Here is a 21,066-nt window from a genome sequence, read left to right as displayed (position 1 = left end):
CCCACCATAAGGCCACGCTATTACAGCTCCGGCTGTAATAATTATTTCAAATTTTTGATCGTAATTCCCCATTTTTTATTACGTTATTGTTATCTATGCTACAACTTTTTAAATAGATTGTGAATGCATTGAAAAATGCAGCACAACTAATTTTGTACAGAACTGTTGTTGTGATTATGATGATAATGATGATGATGGTTATTATTATTACTATTATTATTATTATTATTATTATTATTATTATTATTATTAATCCTTTTTATCGGTGCTTGTATTTTTAATGATTGCGTGAAATAAAGTTATTATTAAAAAAATATTATTATTATTATAATTATTATTATTATTATTATTATTATTGACTTTCGCCTACAGCTCAGGTTTAATAAATGTTTGATTTCTCCAAAACTGTCTCTCGTCTTGTATCATGTTGCATCTGCTAGAATATAGATAGATAGATAGATAGATAGATAGATAGATAGATAGATAGATAGATAGATAGATAGATAGATAAAACTTCGCAACCCAAAGGTTGAATTATGCTAGATTTACAAATTTATAAAAGCGATAAAAACTTATACGATAAAATGTCAAAAAGACTATGTAAAATTATTATGCACACCATTTTATATATAAGTATTTTATTGCTCTCGTTTTAATTTTTAGACTCTTAAAGGAAACAGTGACAGAGACTCGGAGGTTAAGCACATTCTTTATGAAGGTGTTTTAGCAAGGTATTTGCGATTTCTGCCTGAAACACACCATGGTGGTGTGTGTATGAGAATTGACGTGTATGGAGTGAAGCAGAAACCAGGTGATTATTACTTGTAGTAATAAAAAACAGCCTCATGAAATAATTCAACAACAATTCTTTACAAGCTGTCAGTGTTTATTTCCAAAACATTGTTCCATGTTGAAATTAATACATGTATACTGGTTCATACCTTAAGATGGATACCCTTGGACCCTGTAACTTGCATATAGTCAATCTAAGTTAGCCCATCTTCACACTGCTACTTATCTGACAAGTACTGGTATCTATAATAAGCAACCTTTCCCCACTAGCCAAGTCTCCTTTTCCATTATTTTGAGATGGAAGAAACTCTGCTCTGACTGATAATGATGTTTGATCTAATCATCATCCATAATTGTGGACAAAATTAACCTGAATTTTTTAAACAGGTTGTACCGCAGCATTCTATTTACCTGTTTGAACTATCTGCTAATTGTTAACTGACTACCGCATGCTGTTAATTTTACGTGTGATGACTATTGAGCCCCAGGGTGGTTACATGTGACATATGACAATAATTAAGATGTTAGCTCATACTCAATTTAAATTGTTACAAGTCAGAGCAGTGACTCCTTTAATATCCATCTTAAAATATTGAAAAAGGGGACTCTGGTAGCAGGAAAAATTGCACTACACTCACGTCTATTAAGTTATCATTCAGACCATTAGGACTTCTCAGAGGTAAATTCACAGTTGTATGCATGTGAAGCAGGTCAGATCATTGTTAATGGCTCTAATGAAAACCATGGGTAGGATATCAGTAGATTAAAATACAGGTAAGAATTTAAATGTTGTCTTGTTTACATACACAGAAAATCTTGCACTTGGAAAGCCTACAGCTCAGTCTTCAACATACAACAGCAATCCATCGGTTGGTGCTGATGTATCAGGAAGAGCAGTGGATGGAAATCCTGATACTGAAATGACTAACGGACACTGTTCAAATACACAGCAAAACAACCCCAGCTGGTGGAGAGTGGATTTGGGTTCAGATCATGTGCCAGTCTCTGAAATATACATAGTCAACAGGTTCTCAGCATCCTCAATTATACAGCAAAGGAGCGAAGACTATAAAATAACATTAGGTGAGTACAGTACTTCTCAAGTGAACTGTTAACTTATGAAGCTTATGCAATAATAAAAGGGTAAAGATTTTACATTTCTACCTGCATTACACACTCTGATTTTGTTTAATTTTCATCTGACTTCATTAAATGTCATAACTAGGACCTCGCTTGGTACCATTTGATAATTTGTACTATAGTTAGCCACACTTGGGAAGTAAGGTTCTGGTAACGGTAGGTACGGTTTAGTCTGTATTTGAGTCCGAGCTTATCCCAGTTTCTGTAGCATAGCAACTAGGAGTTTCTCTGCTTCTCTCTGGATGGAATGCAAGTCCATCATAGGGTTACCCATAGCATTACATTTTTTAGTACCCATTTATACACTTGGGTGGCACATGATGTTTAGCATACAACCATTTATTTTAAACCATAGAGTCGGTAGAGGGGAGGAGCAAAATTGTAAACCTTGACTCCCATCACTCTCTTTTGTAAACTGTATGTCTAATCATGTTATGTTTCATAATAATGGCAGGTAGTTCCTTGACTGTGGCAAACAACCCGACATGTAAAGGACTCTACAGTTTTATTCAGTTCAAAGCATCAGCTGTATGTTTCACTAATCCACTGAAGACTGGTAGATATGTTGGTATAATGACCACAAAGAAACAATTTCTACAACTATGTGAGGTGGAAATATATTCACGAGGTATCTTAGCATTAAAGTGCCAAAATTAATTATACACTCAAGAAAAAGTCGATTGCTCCTTGACAACCAGGAAATCATTGACACTTTCGCTTGCTCTAGGCCTTGTATTTCCACTAAATATGTTTTTGTTGATTTAACTGCTTGTAAACATTTAAAACACTTCTGCTTCCATTTTAGGTACACTGTAAGACTTTTAGCGACTTTTTAATTTTTACTTTTTACTAGGGCCTCTAAGGATAACAGTTTTTATTGTAAAGCTGATGGAGTAACCCTATTTAAATAAAGGCTTCTAAAAAAAGTAGATATGTTGGTATAATGACCATAAGAGAAATAATTTCTCCAGTTATGTGACGTGGAAATATGTTCCCGAGGTATCTCAACATAAAATTCAATGTGCTGAAATAAATAATACAGATTATAATCAATTGCTCACTGCCAATAAGCACCCAAGAAAACATTGATTGTTCCTTGACACCTACGTAGCCATTGACACTGTACTTAAGCTTGCTCTTAGCCATCTGTATTTGCTTAAACCCTAGACTTTAAATTACAATAGTAAAGTACCGAGAGTTTTGGCTATGATGCCTTAATTGTGCTCCCATAGACCAGCTTTATCCAGACTTTTAATGATAAACTGCATTATCATTAATGGTTATCATCTTTAATAATGTGTGTAGTAAGTTTTTCAACACCTGGAAAGGGGAAAGAGATATTTGAAAAGAAACCATAATTGAATGGAGGTGCAGAATATCAGGCCAAAGTTAATAATAATAATAATAATAATAATAATAATAATAATAATAATAATAATAATAATAATAATAATAATAATAATAATCATTTGTATAGCGCCAATTCCATACGTTCAAAGGCGCTTGACAATGTTAAAAAGTAAAATATTAATTAAATAAATTACAATTTACTTTAAATTTAAAAAATAAAATATGATCAATATAAAAAGGCCTCTCTAGGCCTTGATAATTTTAAAAAATAAAATACTAATTACGTAATTTACAATTTACTTTGGATTAAAAAATAAAATATGATTAATATAAAAAGGCCTCTCTAAAAAGTAATGTTTTAAGTTCTTTTTTGAAAACGTCAAGTGATTTAATAAGTTTAAGTTTCTTTGGAGGCGCATTCCATAGTCTGGGAGCGGCAACTTTAAAAGATCGTTCTCCATAAGACTTTAAGTTTGCTTTCGGTACAACCAACAGAGTTGGGAAACATATGTTTGTTTTTAGACCTTCTTTGAGGACAAAACCTGGGCACATGTACAGTAATAATATGAATAGTTGTGGCAGAGAGGTCTCTTTTTCCTTTGGAAGTTTTCTTTTTACCCTTTACTGCGCGCAGCAAGAATTTTTAACACCCTAGTATTGCCCACCCTCTCCCCACGACCCTAAAAAATAAAATGCTTCATCCTTTAAAAGAGGGAAAAGGCACGTGAATTTTGAGTATCCTTATGAACAAAGAACTCCAACATGTATGATAGTCAAAACAGCTCAAGCGTTCCTATCAAGGGTGAATTAATGAATTCATTTTCGAAAATTTGATTTTATTCCTTGCTCGAGCTGTTTTGACTGTAATTATTGCGGTTTTAATTCAGTGTGATATTTTATTTAAGAAAATCTGGCGTTTGGCAAGCAAACGTCTCAGATAAGTACAGATCATGGTGGTGTAAGCAGCCGAGCGGTGGATGGAAACAGCGATACAAACATTTATTCGGGATCCTGTACACATACACGATGGGCAAATCAACCCTGGTGGAGAGTGGACCTGGGACAAGTGGAGCCTGTTTCTGAAGTGTACATAGTCAACAGAGGAGATGGACTTTGGTCATTCAGATTGTCTAACTTTGAGATCAGAGTGGGTAGGTTAATTTATTTGCATCACTAATATCGCCTTTCATAATTATAGACATCATTACAAGATCGCATTTACCGGTAGTTTGTCAATGTTTCTCATGGTTTCATTGTTTGTTTATTGTAATAATGGTGATAATGATCGTAGTTATTAATAATAACAATTTAATGGTTAAATTATTTAACCCATTGACACCTGTGCTGGCCTTTGCTGTGAGGAGCGTTTGTTCCACTTCTGAGGTCATCACCTTTGACCAAACAGGCATGACTTATGCTCAAAATCTGCAGAAGACAAAGATGTTTATAAATATACCTAGGTCGCCTTTATTGCCTTAATTGAGCCTGAAATATGCACAAAAGCGCATAAAAAATTTCAGTGAAAAACTCTATGGAACATTTCCGCCAACCACACCTTGCTTCCCCACGGTAGACATTTCAGCAAAGGATGATGCTTTCTCCAGAATTCTTGAACTGAGAGCAAGCCCACTAGAAGGCCAACAAGTGCAGCAAAAAGATAAGAAAAGAAGAAAAAGGAAAGGCGAAAAAAAAAAACCGAAAAGCCTGAAGTGACCCAAAAACGGCATGTACTAAAACCCGAAATAACGAAACGAAACTACCGAAACGAAACGACCGAAACGAGCGAGACAACCGAAACGAAACCACCGAAACGAAACCGCCGAAACAACCAAAACGCCCGAGCGAGCGAAACGAAACGAAATCACCGAAACAAACAAACCAATTACAATTATTGAGAGCTAACCGTAAACAGGCTAACCGGAGTGCATAGTAGGCTAACCTAAGTGAAAAGTAGGCTAACCGGAGTTTGTAGTAGGCTAACAGGAGTGTATAGTAGGCTAACCGGAGAGTATAGTAGGTTTAACGGAGTGTATAGTACGGTAAGTGGCGAAAATCTTGAAGTTCTGCTTGTTTCGGTGATTTTGTTTCGTTTCGCTCGTTTCGGCCGTTTTGGGCGGTTTCGGTGGTTTCGTTTCGTTGTTTCGGGTTTTAGTACTTGCCCCAAAAAACTTCTCCAAACTTTAATAAAAAATGTCATAGAATCCGATGCTATTGGAAAGAAAGGCGTGCCTTAAAGTTGCAAGTGGCGTTTTGAGTAAGTTGGAGCTTATTTAGCTCATAACTGATCAAACAATGTCAAAAATGTCCCAAAAGTGTGATTTTTTTGGAAAATCTCCAAGAGTCATTGGGTGAACAGATCCACAAGGTCCCTCTTTTTATTTAGAGTGTGTCCATAAGAGGACCAGGCAACATGTGATACAGCTCATGTCACCGATTTCGCCCAAACTTAGCATAAATGTTGGGTATGGTGAGCTATTTACTGTGGCAAAACATCAACTCAAAATATATTATTTCCTTCAAGTTATGGCACCTTTTGAAAAAATGGCCATTTTTCACTAATTTATGCATATTTAATTAGCTGACTTTGATTGACCAGTTCCACAAGAAAAAAAGACTTCTGAAAATAAAATTCACTGCGTTATATTCTGTGGTTATTAGGCTTTAAGTACAATAACTCACTTCAACAGTCTGATTTGATTTCTTCTCCTCAAACGGTCTTTTGGAAGGTACACATTTCGTACTGTTGGAAATAGCCTTTAACTAGTGCCCAATATCTCCCATGAGCAACAACTTATATACATTATTCTTACATGGGTAAAGAAATCCATCATTAAACTTCAAAAAAATGCCACAAAATGTATGGGGACTTTAATATTCTATTAGTATTGAGGAACTAAACACACGTGACTTAACGATTTCTTGCTATTTCATCAAAATTCACCGAAACACAGAAGCCATTTATTTGCCTCAATTTGGCATAAAATCGGTACGAAATAGCTAATCAAGCATAAATCTATAGATAACAATCAAAATATTGGCGAAGATTGGCAGTTAGGACATTTTTCGGAGCGTTTTCAGAGCCATATAATTCGGCAATGTTGTGATAGTAAATGTAAAAATAGCAGCGAAAGATTTTCTTCAAAAGCTCGCTCAATTCAACATTTAGGCACATCAAAGTTAAGAAACAAGAAAGTAATACTACATACATGCCACTTATCGACACACAGATGCTTTCTTTTGAAGAATTTGTTCTTCCTCGCTGCACTTCGATCCTTCGATCGATCTCAATTGACATGTACTGTTGCTTTGAGGCGAGATGAACTTAGCCAATACATCGTGGTTCATTCTTCGTGAAAGGTGTAAACAGGTTGTCAATAAAGTCATTCAAAGAGCTGTTCAAAGTTCACGGAAGGACACTTGTCTCAGCCAGTTTGCATGAAATAAATTTAACTGGAAAATAAACAGCCGCCATGTTGTATTTCTACCTTTGAGCCTGCCGTTTCAGTCAGCGGTACGGGCGTTCACTGGGGCAAGTACGTAGCGTAGTCATCATATAGTTGTTTGACTAAATCCTATATAGGGATATTCATAAAAGGGATACATAGCCTAGCCCTACACAGCTATACACGCCTATACATAGCCCAACACAGCTATACACAGCTATACACACGCGTGTTTATTTGCTTTTCCTCCGCAAATGTTTGTTTTTGTCGGAATAAGTAGCGGATGGCGTTATCTACCCTCTGAACAAGTAGTGTGCGTTTCTTGTAAAAGTGAGAATTTTTTTCAACTTCTCCATTGAATTTTTTTGATAAATAGTTGAAGAGAAATACACTGGATGCAGTGTAATGTATGCGATGCAATCGGTTATGATGCTCTGAAATGTCGGAAACCATTAAATAATCAGAGCAAGTTTTTCCATCTTATATCAGGTTAAAACTAGTATGTTTATTGTTTTTTTGTTGTTTCTGTCTTTTTTGGGAGGTGGGGGAGGGGGTGAATATGGACATTCGAAGAAATGGCGGTCAGGTTGTTAGCCTGGCCTGTGTACATCTATTCCTTCTGTTCAAATCGTCTATATTATATTACACTTTGGTAGCTAGGAGACTGAATTTGTACCCACTCTCTTTTTCGGGATCCCACAAAGTTCTCCATCTGTCCATTTACCGATAAACGTCATTACTGCAGTTTTGTTTTAGAAAAGGGCTTTTATGGGGACAAATTTTTCCTCTTGAGTGAGTGCTCACATTGCAAGTGACGAATTGCGGCTTCAAATGATAATTTTCTTCATCACCGACTCAATTTAAGTGGCTATGTGAGTTACAAAGACGCGAATGCAGACTTTTGTAGAGTGCTTAAACACCGCATTAAAACTAAACAAATTTATTGCAAGACTAGGACTACGCAAGACGGCCAAACTTATTAGCTAATGTTTCAACCAGCACAGGTAGTCTTCTGTCTTTTTCGAGGTCAACGCGAGGAAAACCCGTTTTATTCTTTGTTGTTTTCTCTCTCTACATTCACACCTTTATAGATATATGTATATATTTGCTGCGCCATATAGACTGCGTCGCTAAAGGCATTTCGTACGTGAATACTTTGTTCAGTTCAGCACAGACGCTCCCCCAACTAAAGCACTTGCGCAAGAAACGATTACAAAACCTACCTCGCTATCCACCGTATAGTGATTTATCCCGTGGTAAACGTTATTCTCCAATTTTGCTGAGTTATTCATTTTTCCCCATTTATGCCCCAGGGGTAGGGGAATTTGGTCAAAAAATGTAATCGTTATGCGCGGTATTAATCACTATTTCCGCCAGGGGAGGGGAATTTGAACAAGCTATAAAAAAATACAAATGTCTGAAAAGTAACTGGGAGACGTTGACATTTTGATTTGTTTAACTGTGTAGCGTCTTTTATGCTAAAAATAATTGTTTATGCTCCAAAATGACGCTAAATGGCGGTATAAAACTGCTCCGACGTTTCGGCAATACTGCCTTCTTCAGGGTGCCACCCCAAAAAAGGCAGTATTGCCGAGACGTCGGAGCAGTTTTATACCGCCATTTAGCGTCATTTTGGAACATAAACAATTATTTTGATTTGGTTGCCGTGCATGCCGACCGTTGAACAGAAAAATCAAGAACTCTGTTTCGGTGAAAGTCAAATGGAACAGTTTTTTTTCTGGAAAATCTCTTTGGAAATCGACGGAACGTCAGAAATTTTCTTACCATTTGTAAGGTTTCCCAGTTCTAGTCTCCCATCCTTCAAGTCTCCCACCAACGGAAAGAAATAACAGGAAACTGGGCTACAAATGGTAAGCGACATCTATTTCGGTTAGTTTGCTAATTTTGGAAAGAAGCCTTTCCATTTTTCAGTGGTCATTCCAACCGGTTCTCTCCAACAAATGGTAAGCACCCTAGAGTTTTTTTCAGCATCACATTGCGGTAAACACTTGGAGCTGTAGCGTAGGAAATTGTTTTCCCTACGACAATTTGAAAATATTTTCATTTTAATCACAAACGCATCCAACGAACACTCGCGGAGGAAAAGCAAATGATCGCGCGTGTGGTCACGCGTGATGGACGCGTGATACCCAGTGAACGGCCGTACCGCTGACTGAAACGGCAGGCTCAAAGGTAGAAATTCAACATGGCGGCTGTTTATTTTCCAGTTAAATTTATTTCATGCAAACTGGCTGAGACAAGTGTCCTTCCGTGAACTTTGAACAGCTCTTTGAATGACTTTATTGACATCCTGTTTACACCTTTCACGAAGGATGAACCACGATGGATTGACTAAGTTCATCTCGCCTCAAAGCAACAGTACATGTCAATTGAGATCGATCGAAGGATCGAAGTGCAGCGAGGAAGAACAAATTCTTCAAAAGAAAGCATCTGTGTGTCGATAAGTGGCATGTATCTAGTATTACTTTCTTGTTTCTTAACTTTGATGTGCCTAACGTTGAATTGAGCGAGCTTTTGAAGAAAATCTTTCGCTGCTATTTTTACATTTGCTATCACAACATTGCCGAATTATATGGCTCTGAAAACGCTCCGAAAAATGTCCTAACTGCCTTTTCTTCGCCAATATTTTGATTTTTATCTATAGCTTTATGCTTGATTAGCTATTTCGTACCGATTTTATGCCAAATTGAGGCAAATAAATGGCTTTTGTGTTTCGGTGAATTTTGATGAAATAGCAAGAAATCGTTAAGTCACGTGTGTTTAGTTCTTCAATACTAATAAAATATTGAAGTCCCCAGACATTTTGTGACATTTTTGTGAAGTTTAATGATGGATTTCATTACCCATGTAAGAATAATGTATATAAGTTGTTGCTCATGGGAGATATTGGGCACTAGTTAAAGGCTATTTCCAACAGTACGAAATGTGTACCTTCCAAAAGACCGTTTGAGGAGAAGAAATCAAATCGGACGGTTGAAGGGAATTATTGTACTTAAAGCCTAATAACCAAAGAATATAGTGCAGTGAATTTTATTTTCAGAAGTCTTTTTTTCTTGTGGAACTGGTCAATCAAAGTCAGCTAATTAAATATGCATAAATTAGTGAAAAATGGCCATTTTTTCAAAAGGTGCCATAACTTGAAGGGAATAAAATATTTTGAGTTAATGTTTTGCCACAGTAAATAGCTCACCATACCCAACATTTATGCTAAGTTTGGGCGAAATCGGTGATATGAGCTGTATCACTTGTTACCTGGTTCTGCCCTGTTCTCTCACGGGCACACTCTTAATACCTTCTGCCTTTCTTGTAGGGTCAACAACTAGTGGTGGGGGTTTGACCAACCCTAAGTGTGGTGGTAATTACAGCATTCCTGGAGGGAAAGGTTTATCCTTCTTCTGCCGCCCCCCTTTGCATGGAAGATATGTGACAATTAGAAGTTTACTATCAAACTTACTTACAATCTGTGAAATGGAAGTGTATTCTGAAAGAAAAGGTATGATATTAATGGTATTACTTATACCATTTTATAACAGCTGGCCTGGAAGCTTTTAAAGCTGAACTGGAATTTCAGAGTTTAAGGTGAATGTGTGTGTGTGTGTGTGTGTGTGTGTGTGTTGAAGGGAGGGGGGAGGGGGGCGTGGTGTTCAATCCAAACATAATTCTGTGAGGGTTATGTATAGTTTCTATGGTGATACATTATGAAGTTACAATGAATTTTAGATTCTAATTAACTGTATGTGGGAGTGGAGTACGGTTAGTGTGGTGGATTTTAGATAAAGATAAGTCAATTTTTAGTTAGCCCCAGCATGGTGTTCTGTGACAACTTTGATTATTTTTTTATTATTGTTTTGGTGATTATTTTTATACTCTACCTAGTAGTATCATACATGTATTTTGTTTTGGGTTTGGCCATTTGAAATCAAACGTTAATAGGTGTTACTTTTTATTTTATTTAAGCATGCCAAATGCAGGCACTTGGTGTGACCAGCAGTGATGCATTTCCAGACGACAGCTTCTCAGCCTCATCATCCAGAAGTGGTAATGAAGCATTCAAAGGACGACTGAACGGTGTTGGTTCCTGGTCACCCAACAGTAATAATGATGCTAATGACTACCTACAAATCAACCTGAAATACGAGTTCTTCATTTGTGCTGTAGCTACTCAAGGAAAGTCAAATGCTGATCACTGGACTACAAAGTACAAGTTACTATTATCACTTAACAATGTTGACTGGGTTACCTATCAAGAGAACAGTATTGATAAGGTTGGGTTGATTTGAGTAATGATTTCTACTTCATTGCAGTAGTAGTTACTATAATTTCATATCTTTCTCATGAGTTTGATTACCTCAGGCCACCCTACATTGCACTGTAAGTACTGTGTACCTGCTGAGTCATCTCTGAATGTTGCTAATGATGGCAGTGGCAGTGGTGGCAACGCAGACCATTACTTCAGTAGGAAGCTGAAGCACAGACGTTTTTGAGCCATGGACAGCAACCGAAAGCCGATTGTTCTCTTCTTTGGTGTGTATAGTCGACATTTTATCCGTAACATCAAGTTACAAATGCTAAAACAACGGCTTCTCGACTCATTCAAGGAGGTGAAAACACATCAAAAACAGTAAAAATAACCATTGCTCAAAAAAGTCTGTGCTTAAGCGTCCTTGACATTATAGTACAAGCACTATGACTGTGGTCAAATAGGACAGAGTGACTGAGGTGTTAAGGACTTGAATATGACTGTGTACAATGTCATCTTAATTAAACGCCAGGTATCCAAGGTATAATAGCAATGGGTATAATGGCAAGATACAAAATATTGTGTGTTGGTCAAAATAATGATAAAAAGCCCTTGCCTTATAAACCCTGGGCTTGAATAAGACGCAGGAGAAAAAAATTCCAGTCTATCAGGCAAGTTTTAAATACTGTAATGTCAGATAATGACTGTCATCATGATCGTGCATCAGACTGTGGCCGTTATTTTGTGTGTAACTGGGACTTTAACTGTTACTGTACATGACTGTGACTGTGTAAGACTTTGACTTTGACTGTGGTTGTGACTGTTAGCCATGCACACTCTCCATGACTTGCAAAAAGAAATTCGGAGACAGCTACGCGTAGGCTATCCTGATATTGACTGTGACACACTGGGCAGGTCAGTGTAGAAATTGTTACCAAGTAATACCACTGGAAATGTTTTTGCTAACGGCAAACTCCCCCCCCCCCCCTCACCCCAGCCACCCCTGAATCTGCCCATGAATTGTGACTTAAATAATATGTGTAGCTGATAAGAAATGCTGATGCAGAGTAATTATGTTTACAAACTATCAACTTATATTGCAGGTCTTCAATGGTAATTCTGGAAAAAACGACATAGTAAAACATAATCTTAAAGAAATTACAAGAGCAAGGTTCATCCGATTTCAGCCAATAACTTACTCAACTCGTAAAGCTCTGAGAGTAGAAGTGTTTGGAATACTTAAACCTGCAGGTATCTTTCTTCCTATCACCGTTTAAATTAGCCTCTTATAGGCATTCGTAAAGTGGGGGAGCCGACATCTCCGCACTAATCCCGTTTTTTTGCGCTTCACCCCCAACTAAATGAACGCCTGAAACAGGGTATGATACCTTTCATGCAAATAATATCATGTGTAAATATATTTCTATCAGCATGTACAACCTCGTAAAAATTATCCTGTGAATATTTAACAATTATTCGCCGAAGGCGAAGTGATTATTGTTGAATAATCCCCGAGACGAAGTCGAGGGGATTATTCAACAATAATCACTGAGCGAGCGAGCGAGAGATCTGACTGAGTTTCCCATCGATCGCCAAAACCGCCGTGTTTACGATCATTTCTTATGCCTTGTGAACCATCTCTTGAAAATAATTTCGGTCCAAAAGTCTTGGTAGTTAATTTGAAAAATTCCCAATGTTTAAAATATCCAGGACTTGGACTGGTTTCTTTCAAATCAAAGAAATTTTCATTCAGCAAAAACGGCCATGTTTACTTCCCTGGATGTCAAAGGTGGCGTGGCTAAGTAACCAAGCCTTCAAAGCTATAATCACCTCGCGCGGGGTGAATATAGCCTCATAAGCCGAGCTTCTCGACCAATCAGAATGCTTCAATTCTTATAATCACCTCTGAAATTATACTAATTAGTTAATAAACCCCTTCAGGCGGCTGGTGTATTGGAGGATAAAGCCCGAGGCTGAAAGATTGTCCGAAAAATAAACAGTTGGCCGAGAAGCGAAGCTTCGAGGGCAACTGTGAAATTTTGAGGACAATCTTTCAGCCAAGGGCATTATCCTCCAATATACAAGCAAGCCAGAAAGGGGTTTATTTATTTTATAACCCTCCGATTAATTTCTACAGCGCGCTTTTTCGCTGGTTAATAGGAAAAACCCCGCAGTGATAATCGCGGTGAAACTGCGGTTGAAACATGAAATGCAATGTGATTGGTTTACGTATTTCTTAAACACTGTGATTTGATTACAAGGTTAGACTTTAAAATGTGACTTTGTTCGTAAATTTAGTATTCCTCTAAAAAATCGGGCGACGGATATCAAATCGGACGGGGTTTATTGCCAGATACCCGTGGTTGATTTTGTACCATGTGATGTGATGCGTTTTGTCCAATGAGCGCGAGCGAGAGATGTTTATTTGATCATTAATTTTCATTAATTTTGCAGCGCCGAGCCAAGCCCCTAGTAGCTTTGCCGTGTTTCCACTGTCTTCTACAAGTGTAAAAGCAACCTGGCAGTTACCACCAATGGGCTCCAGACATGGAATTATCACAGGTTTTAAACTTTTGTACAGAAGAAAGAGCTCTGCTGCAGATTCACTAACTATTTTAACCATTGAAAATAATAATTCAACTTTGACAATAGATGTCACTGGACTTCGTAAATACACAGAATATGAATTTCAAGTGTTAGCTTTTTCTTATGCTGGAAATGGACCAACAAGCTCTGTTCAGCTAGTGATAACACATCAAGATGGTAAGATGAAAAAGATAACTTTCTAAAACGCTTACAAACAATTTGGTTTTGAATAAATATCCCGGGGGGGGGGGGGTACTCGAAAAAGTTTTGTACGGGGACGCTCCGCCCGGAGATCCAACTCCTTACCCTTTTATATACCATTTTGATAGAAAAGGTACCCCTTTTGTATACCTTTCATTGCAAAAAGGCACCCCTTTCATATACCTACACGACATCACTTTTACCTAAAACGGGAAGATTTCTTGTCATTTTTATGTAGCGCTAAATAAATTAAGACGATACAGCCAAAAGTTGCGTCTGCTCGAAATATTTAATGTAAAGGCCTTTTAAAATATCATTATGGCAGATTTCCCTACCCTTTCATATACCTAAATTTGTGAAATCCCTACCCTTTTATATACCTGGAGCCTGAAAAAGGTACCCCTTTCGGGCGGAGCCTCCCCGTATAGGCCATTATTGGGAGTACCCCCCCCCCCCCGGGATAAATATGCAATACCTACAAGTAACCCATTATGTAATTATTAAATTTCTTATTTATTAGCTCCGGTTCCTCCATATGCACCTAGTGCCTTCAGTGTGACAGCTAGCAAAAACTTCCAGATGTGTGTATACATTTTTGTAGAGCTAGTGTTTTTTTATAATAAAACACGAGGGACAGTTTTTTGTTTCGTCACATTTAGTTACAAACACCTAGAAGAGAGTGGAAAATACTTCATGCAGCGGAGTATTTGTAATGAAATTCAAAGTTTCTGGAAATTTGACGAAATCCTGTCTTGAGAGTTTGAATGTTTGATATATCTTCTCAATTACAACTACATGGGAAAAAAGTAGTAATAATCTATGCTAATCAAGATTAGATTTCTAAACCCACTGTTACAGTTTGAGTCAAAATTTCCCTTGTTTTAAGTTGATAAATTATTATTAAGTTTGGGAATTAAATATCTTAATTTTAGTTCCTTCAAAACCTCCCAGTAAGGTCACTGTGACTGTAAGAAGTTCTACTAGAATTACAGTATCGTGGCAGGTACCACCAAAATATTTCAGACATGGAATCATCACAGGATTTAAACTGTTCTATAAAATAACTGGCTCTGCAGAGTCACCGAATATGCTACCTATTAACAGTGGAGCGATAAGGACAAGAGATGTCACTGGACTAAAAAAATACACAGGATATGAATTTCAGTTGCTGGCCTTCACTTCTGATGGCGATGGACCAAAGAGTCCTGTGGTGGTTGTAAGAACGATGGAAGATGGTAAGAGCCGGATCGCAATTTCTAAGAAATCTACAGCTCAATCACACATGCGAGTGTACCAAATTTTAATTAGTTTTTATAATTTTATTAAGTTGAAAGTCACCTGATGGATATATTTATTGATGACCAGCTCATGTACATGCATTGACGCTACATGTAGGTCTGTTATACATTTCTGTGCAAAAGTAATTCAAAAGAAACTGTGGAGTTGCATGCGTAAATTGGCAGAAAACAACATGGGGACTAAAGCGATTTTAGGCGACTTAAGGTCAGAGTAGGCCTGGTTGTGGAGGAGAAAGTTCGATTGAAATTCAACCTCAAAAGTGACAATTTGGTAATTCTGTCAATTGTGCTGTTTTAATTTATTGTTATGTTTGTCCATCAGCACCCAGTGCTCCTTTCCTCAGTCATTCCCATATAAAACCAAGTACATCACATGGTCCAAGGATAAACCTGACCTGGAGTGTGCCTGCAGAAACGAATGGAATTATCAGGAATTATACTGTCTATTATATCCACGAAGGAGATACAAAAAAAGAGACCTTTGGGAGCGATGTAGTCACTCAGTCACTCAGTTGGTGTATTGGGCGGAGTCACCTATCAGTTCCATGTCCAAGCTGTGACGATCAAACCTGGAGCAAATGCTTCTCTGACTGTATCGATTCTAGAATGTAGTAAGTTCAGCTTAATTTTTTTTATTTTTAACCGTTCTTAACCAGCTTTATTGAGCTACATGTAGCAGTCAAACAAAATGCTCAAGATCAGAATTTCGAACGCATTGTGAGTGAACCATTTTTTCTTTTTTTTAATGCCAATTATACACTATAAAAAAAGAAGGGAAGGCATACATTACTAGGGAAGCAATAGGCCCTTTGCACGACCCGGTCACATGATTAAAATCAATCATGCTGGGACGCAAGTTACGCGGTGGGACACACAGAACAAAGCAACTCGCACCATTCAAGATTGACTTTCCTTTCATTTGGATGCCCCACTGCGTAACTTGCGGCCCAGCATGGCTGATTTTGTATCATGTGACCTGGTCATACAAAGAGCCTATTGTGGGGAGCTTAGTTCCCATATTAAGATTACTCTCAATGACAACAATATTAAAAAACCTTAAGGTGATACTCGTACCAAAGATTTAAGATATAAGCAATGCAATTATTAAAAAATTCAGATTAAGTCACTAAGGGTTTACAATACAATGGAGTAAAATTCACTTTTTCAAGTTCTACTTTCTTGGAAACCAAGCAGCACTACTTTCTTGGAAACTAATTCTTTGTAATTGAAGAGATTCCCTGTTGAGATCAAATTGTCTGTCGGTCTGTCTTGTTTGTCTGTCTGTCTGTCTGTCTGTCTGTCTGTCTGTCCCCTCTCTCTGACCATTCATTCATTCTCTCAGGTTCATGTAAGCCTGTCACCAGAGAGCTGCCAGAAAGAACCATTTTGGTAGTTGGTGAACTAGCAATCCTTACATGTGAGATCAGGTGTGAGATCAGTGGATATCCAGAGCCCTCTGTCACATGGAGTAAAGATGGAGACACTAAAATACCACGAGCTCAGTTTAGCAACAATAGACGCGTTCTTGCTATTAAAGATGTTCTTCCTCTTGACAGTGGTGTCTATCAATGCAAGGCATCAAGCAAGCTTGGAGAAAGCCGTACATCTACAACACTGATAATTGCTGGTATGTTGTTTTGGCTGCAGCATGGCTTGATAAGTATTGAATTTCAAGTGATTGATGAAAATCTAGGTAAAGTCAATGCGTGCGCCCTCCATCCTAGAGACAAAAAACATTCTTCTTGTTAGGTTTAACACTGATATTATGTTTTAAACAAAGCACAATTGCTATCTATTTGGTGTTTTTACTTCAGTTAAAGAAAGGGTTAGTACACTTTTTATAATGCTAGAATTAAAATAATGCTGGCAACACTGTTTTTTTATAGATAAAACCAAAGTCTAAATTTATTACAATGAAAACAAAGAAGTGTCCTTTTGTGGGCAACAATCAGTTGATAAAATTTAATTGATAAAAAATGATAGTTAAAAACATTTCTCACTTGTAAGTGCGTTTCTCTCATTCCACAGTGCCGCCTATCATAAATGAAGACATTTCCCCACCGTCAGTTATATGTGAAAAGCAGACCTTGTGTTTACTTTCTTGCTACGCGAGCAGTGATTCTCCATGCCATTACTCTTGGACAAAGAATGGTCAGTTTCCACAAGGTGATGACATCAAAATCATGAACAACAGCCTTGTTCTCACGCCTCGTGATGTAACGGATTATGGGGTTTATGTATGCCATGCTTCTAATAGCTTTGGTTCCACAGCTTACAAAATCACCCTATCAGAGGGTCACAAATCTTCAACAACTGCACATACAGTAAAGGAAGATAACAGTGAGTGTCATTAAAGTGCTTCTATGATCAAATTTTCACCCCTTGCGTTTTTAGGCGTTTCATAGAGTATTAAACGAAAGATTCAAAATGCCGTTTTTCATTTTCAAATATCTTTTTTTAGTTCCGGAGATATTTAAGCTTAAAAAAATATTAAAATATGCAAATTATGGGACTAATGACGTCATCTACTTAACCCAATTTTATGCCAGGTACATTTTCTTGCAGAGACCGATGAAACTTGGCAGATCTATAGTTCTACAGGTGACACACTTGCAGTTATAATTAAATTATATTATCATGGCAACTCACTCTTTTGCAGTCCCCACCAATTTGTTTGTAATATTTTAGATTTTTGCAGTTCAGAAAAATGAAGCACGAGCAAGACGTCTGCCTAATTCATTCATATGCTTCCCAGATCACGCATGTAAATCATTATTGACATTTTACAAAAAATAATGCCAGAATTGGCCAGAAAAGCCCTTATCATTAGGGATGTGGAACCTGGTGTGTTGCCATGGTAACCAAATTGTTAAGTTCATATTTTGAAACTCAACTGCAAAAAATCAGAGACTTCTGATAAAAATTGGTTGAGATATCTCTTTCTTAATATTTGATCAAACTTTTGTTGAGTCTTTGACGTCATCACTTTGCTAATTTGCATATTTTAAAAACTTGAATATCTCTGGAAAGAAAAACGATATTGGAAAACAGTAAACGGGATTTTTCTTCTCATAAAGAGAACTTGATAATATGTTAAAACGGCTACACATGGAAAGATGCGAATTTCATCACAGTAGCACTTTAATATGTGTAGGTGATAAATAGAGACTGGTTTTCAATAACCACAAGCACATCCAGGTTACGACATCAGGCCCCGACTGTTCAAAAGGGTAAAAGGCTATCTGCAAGAAAAATCATTACCTAGTGGATAAAGTTAACAAAACTGACTACGCTATTCACTCGATCGTGATTTATCTGGTGCATAGTGATATCCATTCGTTGGACAACCAGTACCACGAACATCAGTACAAACAAAAGAAGACCTAACAGCTTTGCTCTTGACTTCTTGTGCTTATACATATGTTGTTGTTGTTGTTTTTTTGGTAAGACGTGTATGACTAAGGGATATGAGCAATGCACTAAACTATCAAAGTAGCTCCATCAGATTTTTCAAGAGCACGACTTCCTGAATTTAATTAAACGGCCCATTGTTCACTATCATGACTCCATCACGCTAGCTACTTCATCCATTTACTGATGATTGAATGAACTTTCCAAAAAAAAATTGGATTAAGTGGTATCGGCGTTGCCATAACAATGGGGTGATGACGCGATGTATTTTGTATAATAAGTAAAAGTTACCTCGGATAACATGTTAAAAAAATGTAATGTAAATGTAATTTATATACCCACGTAACACCGAAGAGCTTAGAGCTCGTTAAGACGTGTACGTGCATCGAAGATCGAATTGGAATTTGGAGTGTTGGTTTTTGTGGAGGGAGGAAAACCGGAGAATCCGGAGAAAAACCCTCGGAGGAAGGAGGAGAACCAACAACAAACTCAACCCACATATGACACCGGACCGGAATCGAACCCAGGCCACATTGGTGGGAGGCTAGCGCTCTCACCACTGCGCCACCCCTGTTCCCCCTATGTTAACCCTTTCGCTACGGGGACAGCACTTATTTGCTTATGACGTCACTGTTTGGTCCAAATCTGGTCGATTTAGAAGAAATTTTCACACCAAAACGGTCTTGTAAAGATCTACACTGTAGTCATTCAAAGCAAAATATGGTGACCACCCCCCCCCCCCCCCCCCCCCAATAGATAACATGGTTCACCACTTCTTTAAGTCTTGCAACTTGTTTCTAAAATAAACGGTCTCTAATGCAATTGTTATGAACCTATTCGCTGAGAGCTGTAAAGTAAGGTATAGTTTAGGGGTATACCTAATATATAGAGGGTTTATTTATTAATTTGGAAACAAATCCTCGGTAATTTAGAGCTGAAAGGGTTAATATTTTAAGATAAGATAATAATAAAAGGAAATAGTATCTTTTTAAAATACATTTTCCTTTCCATTAGCAGAGGCACAAGGTGATTATTTCGCTCATCTAGCAACTATAGCCTGACAAACAAAGAAATTTCCTTTGAAGCTTTTAATGTTTTCAATACCTGTTATTCCATTTTCAATGCTATGGTTATTGCTTTATACTGCGTTGTTTTTGTGTTGCTTGTTGTAATTACTACTACTACTACTACTACTACTACTACTACTACTACTACTACTACTACTACTACTACTACTACTACTACTACTACTACTACTACTACTACTACTACTACTACTACTACTACTACTACTACTACTACTACTACTACTACTACTACTAGCATTAAACCCTGACAAAGAGTCGTTTTGGAGTTGTTTAAAGTCGATGAGCGACACTATCGACGAAAACGCTCCCGCCCCAATCTCAGAAGAAACATGGCTTAATCATTTCCAATCCTTACATTCCAAAAATACGACAGTTTCCATACCTGAGCATGAAGTTTGTGAACTGCAAAGATTAGAAAATGGAAAAGAACAGATTAACAACTTAGATCACGAAATAAATGAGCAAGTAATACGTCAAGCGGTAAAGAAACTGAAGAACAAAAATTCGCCATTTGCTGACAAAATAAGAAATGAAATGATCAAAGCGAGCCTTGGATCACTTATGCCTGTTTATATCAAACTTTTCAACCTTATTCTGCGATCAGGACATATGCCAGATGTTTGGTGTCAAGGCCTTATAACCCCAATCTACAAATCAGGTGACAAGAGTGATCCGACAAACTATAGAGGCATATGTGTTTCTAGTTGTCTTGGTAAGCTATTTTGTTCCATTCTGAATCAAAGATTATACTTATATTTTGAAGACAACAAGATTTTACATAATTCACAAATTGGCTTTCTGCCTGAAAACCGCACTGCAGACCATGTTTTTACCTTACGAACCCTAATAGATAAATATGTCCACTACCACAAAGAGAAAATATATGCTTGCTTCGTAGATTTCCGCAAAGCTTTCGACTCCGTTTGGCACGAGGGATTATTTTATAAGTTACTCAAAGTGAACATAGGAGGAAATTTTTACAATTTAATTAAAAGCCTTTACTGCAACTCTTCATGCTCAATAAGAGTCGGAGAAAACAAAACACGATCTTTCGCATACTCACGAGGTGTACGTCAAGGGTGTATCCTAAGCCCCCTTTTATTTAATCTCTATATAAATAATTTGCCATATTCATTTGAAAACACTCTATCTGATCCATTTGTACTTCCAAATGGAACAAAAATAAACTCCCTGTTGTACGCAGATGATTTGATTATACTATCAAGATCCAAAGTTGGATTGCAGAACTGTTTAAACGTCCTTTCGTCCTATTGCGAAACGTGGATGCTAAAAATCAATCCAAAGAAAACAAAAATAATGATATTTCAAAAACGCCAAAGAAAGTCCATTGACATCAGCTTCAATATAGGCACTGAATCGATTGAAATTGTTCAAGAATACACGTATTTAGGAACACGTTTAACCCCAACGGGAAACTTTACTCTTGCACTCGAACACTTAAAAGAAAAAGCGATGCATGCCTTTTTTAGTATACG

General features: G+C 37.3%; 1 protein-coding gene and 1 pseudogene across 2 annotated transcripts in view; both read left to right on the top strand.

Annotated features, from left to right (window-relative positions):
• The window catches only part of LOC144638204 (carbohydrate sulfotransferase 3-like), a 76,600-nt gene that overhangs the window by 22,661 nt on the left and 32,873 nt on the right, over positions 1-21,066 (top strand). The window lies entirely within an intron of this gene.
• Positions 180-17,425, top strand: LOC144639089 (uncharacterized; annotated as a pseudogene). The gene is made up of 13 exons (XR_013568061.1): positions 180-197; positions 664-811; positions 1,603-1,875; positions 2,387-2,560; positions 4,188-4,433; positions 10,057-10,239; positions 10,704-11,011; positions 12,090-12,237; positions 13,441-13,749; positions 14,706-15,008; positions 15,394-15,682; positions 16,414-16,698; positions 17,100-17,425. The product of XR_013568061.1 is annotated as an uncharacterized LOC144639089 (transcript).

The sequence above is a fragment of the Oculina patagonica genome, chromosome 14, assembly GCF_052425735.1.
Source record: "Oculina patagonica isolate OP01 chromosome 14, crgOcupat, whole genome shotgun sequence".
Lineage (NCBI taxonomy): Eukaryota > Metazoa > Cnidaria > Anthozoa > Scleractinia > Oculinidae > Oculina > Oculina patagonica.
This window is presented reverse-complemented; position numbering and strand designations above follow the sequence as displayed.